The sequence below is a fragment of the Acartia tonsa genome, chromosome 10 (genome assembly GCF_053477335.1).
Source record: "Acartia tonsa isolate MP-2025a chromosome 10, ASM5347733v1, whole genome shotgun sequence".
Lineage (NCBI taxonomy): Eukaryota > Metazoa > Arthropoda > Copepoda > Calanoida > Acartiidae > Acartia > Acartia tonsa.
In genome coordinates, this window is record NC_137269.1 from 38,161,876 (window position 1) to 38,177,554 (window position 15,679).

At 33.1% G+C, this 15,679-nt stretch overlaps 2 protein-coding genes across 2 annotated transcripts in view; both read left to right on the forward strand.

Moving 5' to 3' along the window:
- The window catches only part of LOC145330596 (uncharacterized), a 147,286-nt gene that overhangs the window by 86,708 nt on the left and 44,899 nt on the right, over nucleotides 1-15,679 (forward strand). The window lies entirely within an intron of this gene.
- Nucleotides 1-15,679, forward strand: part of LOC145330595 (uncharacterized) — a 47,290-nt gene that overhangs the window by 7,406 nt on the left and 24,205 nt on the right. The gene's annotated exons all lie outside the window — the stretch shown is intronic.

The window sequence follows — 15,679 nt, forward strand, 5'->3', positions numbered from 1 at the left end:
TGTCCCCTCCCTTACTCCCTGGTACGGAAAGACGTACAATCATAGTTCTACTTTCTATAGCAGCTATGCTTCTAAAAATTTCTAACTCATGTATTTTAAAAAGTAAGTTTCGTTAGGTTTTAATTTATACTATGCTGCAAGCTAATATCGATAGGACTATTTTAACATTGATCAAATCCATTAATTTTGGATAAACAGTCTATAAATGTAGAAAAGCTTTTTATTTTCTAATATTTTTTTTATCTTCAGAGTATCTATCTTCGTTTCTGTTTGGAGAAAAGTTGAACTTTCCTAACCCTAACCACCCATTTTTAAGTCAACACTCAAGACACTCACACACAAACTCACACACACACACACACACACACACACACACACACACAAACACAAAACCAAACTTCCACTTAGAAACATATGTAGTTCCCATATCTCTCTCTCTCTTTCTCCTTTTCTCTTTCTCTCATTCACGTCTTGGCTTAGAAAAGTATTCTTTAAAAAATATCACTTTTTAATTCAGTGGTGTGCACGGTAAAAATGATTTGTAATCCTCTTTTTTTACCCTCCAATGGTTCCCTCCCCCTGGTGAATAGTTGTGCTCGCCACTGCTTTTAAAAGACAACATACAAGTGTCTTGGACACTGCCTATGAAGAAATAATAGTCTCCAAAGGCCTCAACCCCCCCCCCCCTGTAAAATCTATGTGTACGCCTTTTTTTTGGGGGGGGGAGGGTCATTTCTTTCTTTGTTTTGTAGAATCAATTTCTCTATCCAAGTTCATAGGCCTTAAAATACCCATCGCTCCTCCCCCCCTCCATTTTCCCTCCGTATTACTCAACCTTCAAAACTTCCTAATTCAGGCCCAAAGCAACCTAAAAACTCCCCTCCCCCCCCTTAAGGATTTCACCACTGTTAAATAGAATTATTCAAATTTGAATTTTTAATAAAAATATTCTTTTTACATAAGCTTAATTTCTTTTAATATTTTATCCCAATATTTGTTTATATTTGATTTAAAAAAGGATTTTAAACCTCCAAAAATATTGCATTTTTTCCCACTGTGGTGATCCCCACTCCTTCAATTTTCAGACATCATTTCATATTTATCACCATAACCTAAACATCATTTTATATCTTTCTATCTACCCATCATGCCCAATATCTAGGTATCCATCTGTTATTTTCTGTCTTTTCTATCCAGAAAATTTTAGTTTTTGTCTTAATTATCAAATTTTTAAAGTAAATTTGTGTCTGCCCTGTTATATAGCTGATTTCCTGCGTTTAACCATCTTAAACAAGATGCCTTGTATTGACTTACTCCATATTTACATGATTTAAGTATACAATGGCTTCAAATAAAAGTAGCCATTACTGTTCAAATGTAGCCATTGAACTGAACTGGTCTAGAGTGGCATATAATTGACGTGCCGTTTTACTAACTTATTTTTCTTAAGTCGGCATAGTAAGAGCTCTTAAGTTTTACAGGGTTATAAGACAAGGGCGTTTATATGCATATTTATCTATGAGGGGGGCTAATTGAAAAGGGGCGTCGAATGTATTGCAGTCATTCATTTATCATGTATCTATCTATCTATATAATGGCATGTATATCTATCTATAACGCGTAATCATTTTAAGTTATTTACTTATCTACCTATCTAATTTATTGACTTACTATCTATCTATTTAAGTTATTGACTTACTATCTATCTAAGTTATTGACTTACTATCTATCTATCTGCCCAAGTTATTGACTTATTATCTATCTATCTAAGTTATTGACTTACTATCTATCTAAGTTATTGACTTACTATCTATCTAAGTTATTGACTTACTATCTATCTAAGTTATTGACTTATTATCTATCTATCTATGTTATTGGCTTATTATCTATCTATCTTAAGTTATAAATCTATCTTTCATTCAATTATAAAATATAAATGATATTCGTTGAAAATCAACAAGAATAGATATGTTCCTAAGTGGCGCAGCAATAATTGTTGGAAAAGTTTGTTCACTGTTAGTTTGACCAACTTGATATTTTACCAACTAATAACAGAACAAATTTTGAACATTAGTATAATTTACAGTCAAAAGCCGTCTCTCTCCCTGATGATAAAAGATATTTTAAAAATCCGTTAATAACCATAAGCAAGGAAATTACCGCCAATCAATTATAGGACGTACCCTTAGCATAGAGTAGCTGCGCTACCAAAAATTAATTCTGAACGTTAAACAGCAATTGTAACTTTAAACTGAATATACTTTCAATTATAATTTCAATTCTTATTATAAAATCAAGGGCAGTGTTAAGAAATATAATCCATCCAGCGGCGAAGCTATTCTATAATTTAATTTGTCCGTCAGTCAGTCAGCGTGTTTTTCTCTGCTGCTATTCAAGATACACAGATTATTTTTTGTGAGGATTTTTTTAACTACTAATGAGTATCCAGTACATAATTTACTTTAATGGTCAGATTTTGTAATTCTATAATCTATTCTTGTCTATCTGCCCTTAGGTATATCATATAGTTTTTATATCTATAATTTTTTGTGCTTCGCTACTTGTGGATGTTGTCATCCTTGTTTGTTTGTTAAGCGTTGATAACCCCCCCTTGCCCCATAATTTTAATTTAAGGTACAAAAGCATTGTAAACTTTTATGTTATTCATTATATCAACATAAGAGAGCATAGTAATAACGTCATTAGAGTCATTCATGACCCGTTCTTCAGTACTATAAAGTCGAACTTAGGGGTCACTTTAATGGACAAAATTATCCTTGCTTAATATCAAAGACTACCTACCCTAACAAATTATAATATTCAAGTTATAAAACTTCAAAAAAAATAAATGCCTTAAAAATTTCTATTTTGGTAGTAAACAAATTTTAGGTTCATAAAAGTCAAAATTTAAATGACGGGGAAGGGGTTAAAGGTTGATAGGAGTGCTTAAACAAAAATGTTAATAAATGAAAAAGCCCTCATTAAACAAGGAAAAAAAAATTAAAATTAAAAAAAATTATCGTTAGCATAAAGTAATTTTTCATTGATTGATAGATTGATGAAATAGATTTAAATAAAAGATAGAAAGAATGGATATATAGATAGAAAGAAATATAGATTGATAGATAGATTAATATTTTGATAGATTGATTTATAGATAGATAGATAGATTCATATCCTTATAATAAAGTAACAGGATGTTTGTGTGTATGTGTGTTTGTGTGTTTGTATGTTTGTACCAAAGGATCTCGCTAACCGCTGAACCGATCGGGTTCTCCTTAACAGGGTAGCTTCTCATAGGTCCCGGGAAGGTTTATAACTATTTTTTTGGGGGGTGGGACACCCCCAACCCCCCCAAAAATAAAAATCCCCCCCCCAAAAAATTTTTGAATTTTTTTTTACTAAAATTAGAAGCAGAAATTATTCGCCCCCCAAATTTTTTTTTTACTTTTTCTTTTAAAATCTGAAATAAGAAATTGAATTATTAAATTCGACTCTCTCCTCCTCAAGTGCCCCTAGATGCCTCTAGGGGCGTAGCCGCTAGTATTGATAGATAGACAGACAAACAAAGGCAAACTTTATAGTTAATATAGGATCATTAAGAAACGCACATTTTTGCTATTTTCCCCCAAACGTTAGCAATTTTAGTATAGGATATGTATTTTCTGAAGATTTTTTATTAGTAGCGAAGATACTCCATAATAAATGTCTGTCTATACGTCTGCCTGAAACGCATCCAATATACAATTCAATTTCATACGTCCGAACGCACGATTAAGACTTTTAGTAAAAGATACTGTGAATTTCTTATTTACAGACTGATTTTAAAAACTGCTTGAATTTTACTACGACGCAATCTATTCTAAGTAAAGCTAGCTTGTTATTGCTGCGCTTTTTTGGGACATACTTGTTTTTGCGAGTTCTAGTCCCTACTCGTGAATATTTGTTGTATATCATTGATACCTTGTGTTCTTACATTACAGACAATTATTATAACAGCAAAATTTAAAATACATTTTCATTGAGTTCTTATTTTATTTTGTTTTTCATATTCACGATAAAGCTTAATAGTCAAAAGTATTTATTTTGTTGATTAGCTATCATGACAATCAAGAGTTTTTGGTTTTTCTGTTTGGCCACCTGTGATACTTAGGGGACCTGAGATATGTGATTATGTAAATGATCACTCTCTATAACAATACAACAAGGATGACATACAACAATATTCATAGGAGCGCAGCTCATTTAATCTGACAGTTGGACAACGAATATTATAACATGTAAAGAATGCTTACATTTTAAAGTTCTTATCATACAGATGCTACGCTTAGGATAGGATGGGGGGCAATAAAAAAGCCCAAAACCATCCCACAACTTAGACTTAGATATCTTAACGGACAATCATGAAACCTACTTTATAAGATTTAGGAATTCTGTTTCCCTCCCTTTTGGAAAGGAAAAAATAGTTGTAGATAGATTACTTTTAATGTTCCATCTAGGATTTTTAAATTCAAGGTTTTTAAGGCAAATTGACGATTTTAGGGACTTAATGTTTCCCTAAAATTGTCAAATGACTATTTTGTATGGGGATAAATTATTTACAAATAATTTGATATTTTTTTCTGTCTGTCTGCCTGTCTTTTTAAATGTCGATCTGTATGCCTGTCTGTCCGTTTGTCTGACTGTAAATCTTTTTCTCCATATCTTTTTTATACCTCTCGTATATTATTATTCAATTGGCTTCAATTTTGATTTCGGCATTATTTACTAAAAAATTCTCTTTTTATTACTATAAACACTTTTTTAGATCTTTATTGCTGAGCTACTTATAGACTAAAGTGTTCTAACTTGAAATGATTTTAATTATATTGGAGATATGAAGTTTTCCGTGACATCTAATTTAGGATCAAATCATTAAAAGTTTTCCATTAAAATTTAAATAGTGAGACCCTCATCTTAAATTTTTAGTAGCGAAGCTACTCTATAATTTGAAATATCCGTCTGTCTGTCCGTATGTCTTAGTTTGGGGGAAACGTGATTTTCTCGGCTCCTATAAAAGATAATGTTTAATGTTTATTGTATGACACTGCATTATAGAACATTTTTTCCCGATATTTCATCATTTTTTAGCTTTGCTACTTCTGGATGTTGTCATCCTTGTTTTGTTTTAAATAGAAAAAAAGAAATTTTGGGGGAGAGGTTAGTTCTAGACCTATAAGAAGCTTAAGAGTTAAATGACAACCATATCTGCGGTTAGCGAGTTATTAAGCTACAAACACACTGACAGACAGATAGATATCATGTTACTTTTATATAATACATATTAATGTTTTTATTTTCTTTTTAGGTATGTTCAATCTTTTTTTATGCTATGCCTGAGGGATAACATTTTCTCGTATTCATTCGAATCCGGTGGATAGGAACCGGTTCTCATCCATACGAAAAAACTATGTCTAGCATCGTATTATATCCAGTTTTCTACGAATATAGAAATGTACAATCATAAGATTAAAACTAGTATAATCTTATTATTGTACATTCTATATCCGCGGAAAGCCGTTTATAATACGATACGAGAAATAACTATTAAAGAAGAATAGTGGGAGAGGGAAATGCCTTGTTCATTTACAAGCGCAAATTAGGACTTTCAGATAAGTATTGTACAATCAAAGGGTCAGTTGGCTTTGATTACATTACTTGTGAAAATAGTTTAAATACCCAAAACTTGAGTTAACAACAAACAATACCAAAACATAAATTGTTGTCCCAAAAATCTGCAGTTTTGAGGGATCACTTTATTAAAATTAGAATATATTCTTGGGCTAGTACAATAATTAGGTAATATGCTTAAATTTCAATGTATAATTTTTCATAAAATCTAATCCTTGGCTTAAAAATTTATTTTATGTAAATAAGGAGGGGTTAATTCTAGTTTAATTAACGTACTAACAACCCTTCTCCCCCCCCCCCCCCAAAAAAAAAGAATCAACTGCAGTTCACAGTAAAATATTCCTGGTAACGAATATTTAAAAAATCTATTTTAATGGCTGCTAGCTGCCAAACGGCTGAACGTACAGATCATGCCCGCACACTGTTATAAGCGGCATAAGAAGGCCTACAAATAATCTGGAATAGCCATAAATCAACAATGCATAATTAACTCGCAGTGCAGAGAAGTTCGCGAAAAAGACCTATTTTACGCGTTTGTTCTTCAGTTAAGCTTTTCCTGTGCATCATTTGATCTTGGCTATTGCAGATTATTTGTAGGCTTTCTAATGCCGCTAAGACTGATAAAATAGGATATACAGCATTCAATGAAGAGTTATTTTTTTCAAAATTATAAATAAAAGAGTTATCTAAGATTAGCTACCTAATTATTCATTAAGATAAACATTAATTTGTAACGTACATTGCATAAAATTTGAAAGTCTGTCACGAAAATCAAAATTTTATGAATTTAACTACATATATTAAAAGTAGTCCTTATGTTAACAGCGGTGTTCTTAAAATATTCTCAAAATCGATTCTGCTGTTAGCTAGATCCTTCAATACACAGAGACAGACAAAAATCATGTTACTTTTATATAAGAATTATTCAGTGAGGTTCTCTTTGTCTTTAATTGACCGTCCATGGACTGTTGGGCATCGTTGAGCATTGTTAGGCATGAGAGATAATGGGTTAAGTAATACCCAACTCTTTGAATGCATAAACTGTAAGTCTTAACTGTGCTTGACAGTTAGTTGCGCTCGTTTATGGGCCAAGGCATTCCCCTCAACTCTTAGTGTCACGCACCTGACATATTGAATGTTAAAAACCCATTGATCAAAAATTGAGAAGGTTGTTTTTTTTGCTGTTTTATGTTTACCCCCCCTAAAGTGCCTACTTAATAAGCAAGTATTCAAATAAGTATTATGCGCATTTATAAGCTCAGAACAAGGTCATATTTATATATTAGACTATAAAAGTTGGAAAGATTTTTAATCAATATAATAGATTTGAAATCTGCATAAAATTTTAAGGATTTTTTTCTAAAATTAGTTTTTTACATAATTCTTTATTTAAAGGCGCAAATACAAATTAAGTTAAATAATTTTGAGATCTGTGATTGGTGGATTGAAAACTATCTGCGCTCTGATTGGAGAAGCTTAAGTGACGTACACCATTCAACCAATTAGAGCGTAGGTAGTTTCCAATCCAGCTATCCTATTGGTCAAAATTTATTAACTTAAATCGTATTTGCGCCTTTAAATAAAGAATTATATAAAAAACGAATTTTATAAAAAAAATCCTTAAAATTTTATGCAGATTTCAAATCTATTATATTGATTAAAAATCTTTCCAACTTTTATAGTCTATTATATATGCAAGGACAATCATGTCTTGTACATGAGTAGCGCAACAATAACAAGCTAACAATATTCATGGATGAAAAAAGAAGAATTGGGTATAATACAGAAGTAAATGTTGGTAATGTCAATAAATTACTGAAAATGACATTTAATTTAATTTTTAATTTTATGCGATTAGTTTATTTTATGGAACAATACATTAAATCACCATTAAACACAATGATAATTTACAAAATTAGTCCTTTTGTAGATTGAAATTAATGGTTGAAAATTTTAGCTACGATTTGTTTGAATCGTCCAAACAAGCTTTTTCAAGTACCCAAAGTTTAAAAGCCATCGAATGAGAGAATGAATGAGAAATTTACAGTCTAATGTCCCCTCTCTTTCTGACTATTTGTAATTTCAAATGTCGATCGATTGCAAGGTATTATATAAAAGTGCACATAAATGACATATTGACGACATAACAAATTTAATCACTGCTTATGACAAGGTACATGTAGCTAGAATCGTATATATCTACCTAATGAATCTAATAAATTTGTATTGGTTGTCTTATGGGTGCTAAAGCTCCAACTTGCCAACCTTGCAACTTTATCTCCTTGAGTCGGTGGGAAAGAAATTATTAACTTTGTTGACGGAACTTAAAACGGTTTCAGAGACCATTAAAACATGATAATATTACAGAAAGAAATCAGGCTAGATAGGGCAGAAATTCTATAGTTACAAACAAAGTTGAAATAACTTTAATAACAGCCTCAAGTAAAATACAAATTGTTCTTATTTGTATTAAAATGTTATGTTCTTTAATTCCTACAAAAAAAAATATTAAATTAAAGCCAACAATCGAGGATGGTAAAGTTAAATTACTGTATAATACTTTATTGTGGTTTTTTTTGCTCAAAAATAGTGTCAGCGACTTATTGCTGCGCTTTTTATAAATATAACTGACCTTTTTTTGACTAGTGAAAAAAAACTAAAAAAGGCAACAAAAAAATTGCTAGATTGATTGGATAATGACCAAAACAATTGTTATTCTTACGGATACGTCATTTAATTTGGCTGCCGGTCATAAGCAGCGCAAAATCTGAAAATTATTTATGATGAAAAAATGTTGTTTGCAGCTAAATCGAGCTGTTTGGTTACTGGACTTGCTCGTTTTGAATTAGGTTAGGTAATGTGAAGGATAGAAAAACCCCACAGGCATAGTACTATGTAGGTAAATGGTTACGCAGGAATAAGCTATCTGTTGGGGCTAGAAATATTTTTTTAATTAAATTATAATTGAGGGGGTGATTTTTTCTTAATATTTGGATATTAAATTTATTCAATTCTTGGTCTACAATATCCTTAGGCATTTTAAAGATTTTGATAAGCATTCCGACAAGAATTTCTAGTATATATAAACACCACTGAATAGAATTTTTGAATTTATGTGGGGGGGGGGGGGGGGGTGCGCACACCTCTTCAACCCCCTCTCCCATGAACTGTGTGAGAAATTTAATTGTATCTCAGCATTGCTGTGAATTATCATTTCATTTTTGGAACAATGGTAACGGACAATAATTATGGTTGTTTCAATTAGGGTATATGCAAGTTCCCCATGCTTGTTTTAATCCTCGTATTAAAGTATCAAGATGTCTGTATGTCTGTAGCTTAGGATCTCGCTTACCACTGCACTGGGCCGATATGGTTCTCATTTACATTGAAGATTATTATTGGTTCAGAGAAGTTTTTTTTTTGGAAATCGTCGAGAAAAAATCGTCCCAGGATTTCCTGCCACTAAATGAAAAACTAAAATGAAAAGTCCTCAATGTAAATAGTTAAAGAAACACGACCAAACATTATTAAAATGTCAGTCAGTCACCCAAGGTTTTATATAAATAGGGCCATTTTTTCATGCACCATTAGAAATTATGAAAACAAAAGAAAGCCCTTTCAACCGATATCAAAATTACATGATGTAAAGTAATTTCAACAAGAACGCTTCTTTTCATATAGGTATAACGTAGCAATGGCAAGTGTTTTATGTATAATACCAAGTTTCTTGAAGAGGTGCAATTGTTCTTTAAAATGTGGTTCATTCCTCAATTTCAAAGCCACTATAATTTCTGAAATTTTGTCAATAATCATAAAATACGACAAGTTTAGATAGAGCATTATGTTCTGAAATATAAATCCCCTAATAAATAAAGAAATATACATGAGTACGATGGAGAGACGTACAAAGGTTTTAGAGTAGCTGCGCTACTATTAGTAATCAAATCGATCAACGTTAATATTGACAAATTTTGTAAACCATATTAAAGTGTAAAAACAGTTACTTTTTCCCTATATATAGTAGTACTATAAAACATTCATTTAAAACGGCAGAAAAATATGTACTGTATAGCCAAGTAGCATGTGTTATTGTCTGTATGTATGTTAAGCAAGATCTTGTAAACGGTAGGAACGATGGTTTCACAATTTTATGAAAATTATTCAATTTTTAGAGCAGGTTTTAGGCCATTTTCGTCCACCATCCTCATCCCAACCCCCCCCCCCCCCCCCTCCATTATGTATATATTATGCTAAATCGAGAACTTGCAACTGTTATATAACTTACCAGGGGCGATTTCTCTCTGGAGGGGGGTGGTACCCTCCCTCAAAATAGTTATAAACCTTCCCAGGACCTATGAGAAGCTATCCTGTAAAGGAGAACCACATCGGTTCTGCGGTCAGCGAGATCCTTCGCTACAGACAAAAATCCTTACTACTTTATATGATAGTTAGCTATTTTTAGCCAAATGCAAATGCCTTTATTGTAAAAACGTCAAAAAGACCTAGAAACTGTTAAAATCAACAAACAAAGACCAAAAAACTTTATAAACAAGAGATTTGGCATTTTAGACAATTTTTATTTCCAATCAAACAAAGAAATTTTCCCAAATAGATCAAAATAATAATTTAATTTACTTAATTATCGTTTTTTTGTAGCGAAGCTACTTTTTTATTCGATATGGTCGTTGGTTCGATTGTCGGTTTTTGATTATTTTATATTTTAAAATAAGTAGGTATTAATGAATATGTAATATTATATATGACATCTTCTGCCAAATATATTTTTTATTGTGATCTAATATTATTCTAAATACAAATTGCCTTAAAAATGATTACTTATTATTGTTGCGCTACTTATGGATTCCATTGTCTTAATTTCATAAAATGTTCATGTATAGCTACTATAAAAATTATTTGATGAAGAAAATATATGTTTTTGATAAATCCTATTATATTACACAACCCAATCTTTCCCGATTTTGTATAATTTTTAAGGAACACGATTCCAGTGACGTCATATTTTTCTTTCCCGAAAAAGGGAAAGGGGGAAGAAAAAAGAGATGGGAGAAAAGGGGGTTTTCCCCATCTCTTTTGAAGAGATTTTTTTCCCCCTTCCCTTTTTCGGGAAAGAAAAATATGACGTCACTGGAATCGTGTTCCGTAAAAATTATACAAAATCGGGAAAGATTGGGTTGTGTCCTATTATATAAAGTGGTAAGGATTTTTGTCTGTAGCTTAAGATTTCGTGAACTACTCCTCCGATTGAGTTTTCCATTTCAATTTTTTTTTGTCCTTTTCTTCCCCCTTCGAATACAGAGCCCCTATATGCCAGGGGCGCAGCTGTTAGTATTGTTATGAAGTACACGAAAACTAACCCTTTGAATGTGTTTGGTGTGCCATTTTTTTGGCCAAGAAATTCTCACTACGGCTTTATATTCGATGCGTGAGGTAATAGATTCATCTTTCTGGCACTTATGTAGACGCGTTACTTTAATCATTGAAATTTGTTCAATTTCTTTTTTTTTCTCAAAAATAATGCTTTGAAACTTTTTAGGTATTATCCTCTTAGAAATTTTTTTTTCAATATTGAAAATTTGAGTACTCCCCCCCCCCCCCCCCCCGACAACCGTGGCCGCAGCGCTCGGCTCCCTAGCCTGCCTAGCCGCAGCGCTCGGCCCCCTTGCCTGCCTAGCCGCAGCGCTCGGCCCCCTTGCCTGCCTAGCCGCAGCGCTCGGCTCCCTAGCCTAAAACCTAACCTAACCTAAAATAGTTGTTCGTCGGTAGTCGGGGGGGGGGGGGGGGGGGGGGGGGGGTACAAAATTGAAAAAAATTGAAAAAAAATTTTCTAAGAGGATAACGCCACTTTTTATGTATGCGTGTATTGAAACAAATTAATGTTTGATTTTTTATGTTTTTATTTTCTCTCCCTTCAACTTTTTAAAACTTTAACCCTTTTTAAATCGTAGGTTTTCTTCAATTAATTTTTGGTAATTTGTATGTACGTACGTCTATGCCAATCTGTTCATTTATTCTATCATATAAAGTAGTAGATTTGTTTGTTTGATGGTTATGACCTCGCTAACCATTGAACCGATTGAGTTCATTCTAGAGATGCTTCACTAAGAACCGGGGATGGTTTTAGTCTATTTCATGCCTCCTCCCTCTCCCCTATCAAAGTTAATGGAAAAAATTTGTATACTATTTACCTAACCATACTTAATTAGTCTATCATTTTTCTTCTATCTACTCCTTTATCTATCTATCTGTTCAAGTAACCATTTGATGATTTGTCTATCTATCTTTTCTTTTGTTAATTTACCTATCCCAATGTCTATCAATCTATTACTATGTCTATCCATCTATCCCTCTGTCTGTCTATCTATCTATCCCTCTGTCTATCCATCTATCCCTCTGTCTATCTATCTATCCCTCTGTCTATCCATCTATCCCTCTGTCTATCCATCTATCCCTCTGTCTATCTATTTATCCCTCTGTATATCTATCTATCGCTCTGTTTATCTATCTATCCCTCTGTCTATCCATCTATCGCTCTGTTTATCTATCTATCCCTCTGTCTATCCATCTATCCCTCTGTCTATCTATCTATCCCTCTGTCTATCTATCTATCCCTCTGTCTATTTATCTATCCCTCTGTCTATCTATCTATCCCTCTGTCTATCTATCTATCCCTCTGTCTATCCATCTATCCCTCTGTCTATCCATCTTTCCCTCTGTCTATCCATCTATCCCTCTGTCTATCTATATATCCCTCTGTCTATCTATCTATCCCTCTGTCTATCCATCTATCCCTCTGTCTATCCATCTATCCCTCTGTCTATCCATCTATCCCTCTGTCTATCTATATATCCCTCTGTCTATCTATCTATCCCTCTGTCTATCCATCTATCCCTCTGTCTATCCATCTATCCCTCTGTCTATCCATCTATCCCTCTGTCTATCTATATATCCCTCTGTCTATCCATCTATCCCTCTGTCTATCCATCTATCCCTCGGTCTATATATCTATCCCTTTGTCTATATATCTATCCCTCTGTCTATCCATCTATCCCTCTGTCTATATATCTATCCCTCTGTCTATCCATCTATCCCTCTGTCTATCCATCTATCCCTTTGTCTATCCATCTATCCTATTGTCAATCTATTTATTCCTCTGTCTATCCATCTATCCCTCTGTCTATCCATCTATCCCTCTGTCTATCTATCTATCCCTCTGTCTATCCATCTATCCCTCTGTCTATCCATCTATCCCTTTGTATATCCATCTATCCCTCTGTCTATCCATCTATCCCTTTTTCTATCCATCTATCCCTTTGTCTATCCATCTATCGCTCTGTCTATCTATCTATCCCTCTGTCTATCTATTTATCCCTCTGTCTATCCATCTATCCCTTTGTCTATCCATCTATCGCTTTGTCTATCCATCTATCCCTCTGTCTATCTATCTATCCCTCTGTCTATCCATCTATCCCTTTACTTTATCTATCTATCTAAGTAACCATGTAAAGTCATATAGCCTTAAAACAATTGAAGCGAAAAAGAGGCAAGAGAGAGGGAGAGAGAAAGGGAAAAACTTTTACATTTAGGTGTTCTATCAATGTAACCGTAATAAATTATATTCAAATCTTTGTCTGTCCTCCCCCCCCCCCCCTACATATTTTTAATCTCTTAGCGACAATCAGATTCCAGTTTAATAAATTTAGCCCTTATTAATTAATTTTCAAACAGTATATACGAAATGTAAGTTTCAGTCCTACCTACCTACTAATTTTGTGGGGTTTTAACCGTATGGGGCTCATACCTTATAAACCTAATAATTGGACTCCCCCTAACTATTCTCAATCTAAATTATTTATAGATTAGGCTTCTCCAAAGTCACATGCATCTATTTGGTAGCTATTATATTCTATTTGGAGGGAAGAATGGGATGTGGATTAATTCACTGCTGCTTAAAGATTTTTTTGTATTGCTATTAATATTTTTTCTCTAGATTGTTTGGACACACCAAATTTCACCAAAAACTCTCTCTCTCTCTCTTATTCTCTTTCGATTATCACACATACACACACACTTGAAGATAAAGGGATGTGTGTGTGTGTGTGTGTGCGTGTGTTTGTATGTGTGTGTGTGTGTGTGTGTGTGGGGGGGGGGGTGTTTATATGAGTGTTTGTGTGTTTGTTGTATTTAAGTTAAAAGTTGATTGCTAAAATAGACAATTTTGTCATATCCTAAAGATAGACAGTTCCGCTTGCTAACTTTTTAGATATCTTCTTGCTATCTATCTTTCTACTATTTTATATTTAGGTACATTTTCTATTTTTCCTTTTGTAAAACTATACTGAGCTGGATCTTTAAATCATTTTAATGGTGCGCCAAACCGGGGTGAGCCAACTTTCTACCAATGAGAGCACAACATTTTATGAAATGCCGCGCTGTGATTGGCTGAAATTCGGCGCACCCCGATTTGGCGCATCATTGAAATGATTTAAAGATCCAGCTCTGGTCCCCAAGGTTTCATTAACACGATATCTTATTCGTTGGTTAAGAAACTTTTTTATTAAATCTCAATTGGAATGTACAAACTAGCAACAATTTTACTTCTACGTTTTTGTGGCCTAGCAGTTGTTGAGATATTTTACTTCAGACAGACGAACGGACAGACAGAAAGACGAACTATAGCTTCTTTATTTTTTAGAGGCCTCTAGTGGCACTTTAAATGTTTTTGTTTGTTAAAGTTAATTTTTTATGTACGATACCACCTTATTTGACGCTGAAGTCTCCCAGATTTTAAGAAAATTTTCAATTTTTTTGTCATTTCTTTTGGGAGGGTGGTAGTACCCTCCCCCAAAATAGTTAAAAAACTTCCCAGGACATATGAGAATCTACCCTGTTAAGGAGAACCCGATCGGTTCAGCGGTTAGCGAGATCCTTCGGTACAGACACAGACACACAAACAAACATCCTGTTACTTTAGTATAAGTATATTTTTAACTTAACTTACAAAATATACTAATTTTATTTTATTTTTACAGGTATGTATTTCTAATGAATTTCATCATCTCAAATTTTAAATAAAAATCAAACCTCTATTTAACATAGCAGCTGAGAAAGTTCTATTTTCGACAAATAATTCGTGATTTTTAATTAACCAGGGATCTAAAGGGATAAGACAATGGGCGATAAATTAATATATACATCCCCAATGAATTCTGACAAAATTACACCTCCTGTAGAATGAAATTATTATTGGAGACTGCTAGTATGGACTCACCAATTGCTATTAAATAAAAGTCCCTAAAGTTTTTTTGCCTATGAATATGAGAACTGATGTGTATTTTGTTCCCTACCTCTCTGTAATTAGCCCTCTCATTCCGAAGAGCACTTTAAGGCTTCTATTTACTTTATTTTCCCCTTTTTATTCATAAATTGTTCTTACGTTGTAGCATAATAAATGTAGATTAATCGTTATATTATTACTTGGATGTTGCTAAAGATTTTCATGTACTCTAATAAAGTAATACTCACCCCCCAAGCACCTCTTTTATCCCCCTCCCCCCCTAGTAGATGAATGAAATGTACTATAAATGAGGTTCATATTAGCAACCTAAGTTGAAGGCAAATTTTCCCCTGTCAATATATATCCACTTATATTCTATATTAAATTAAAGCTTTAGGATATATTTAGGATTTGAACCAACAGCACATTATTACTACTGCACAAATTGCCCCTTTTTCTTTCCTTAACACAATAATCTAATTTATTTGCTAATTTTGCGATTTCAATTTGAAAATATGCGGAAGTGAAAAAACACCAAGTAGGAATATATTCAGGGATCTTAAGTGATAAGACAAATAAAATTGCCATTTCCATAGATTCGACTTAATGGTTGAAAAGTTTGAACACTGCTAGTTTGAATCAACCGATCAAGTCCTCCAAAGTTGTTAAGCAAAGAATGTGATAATATGTTTATAAAACTTTGGGTACCAGTAT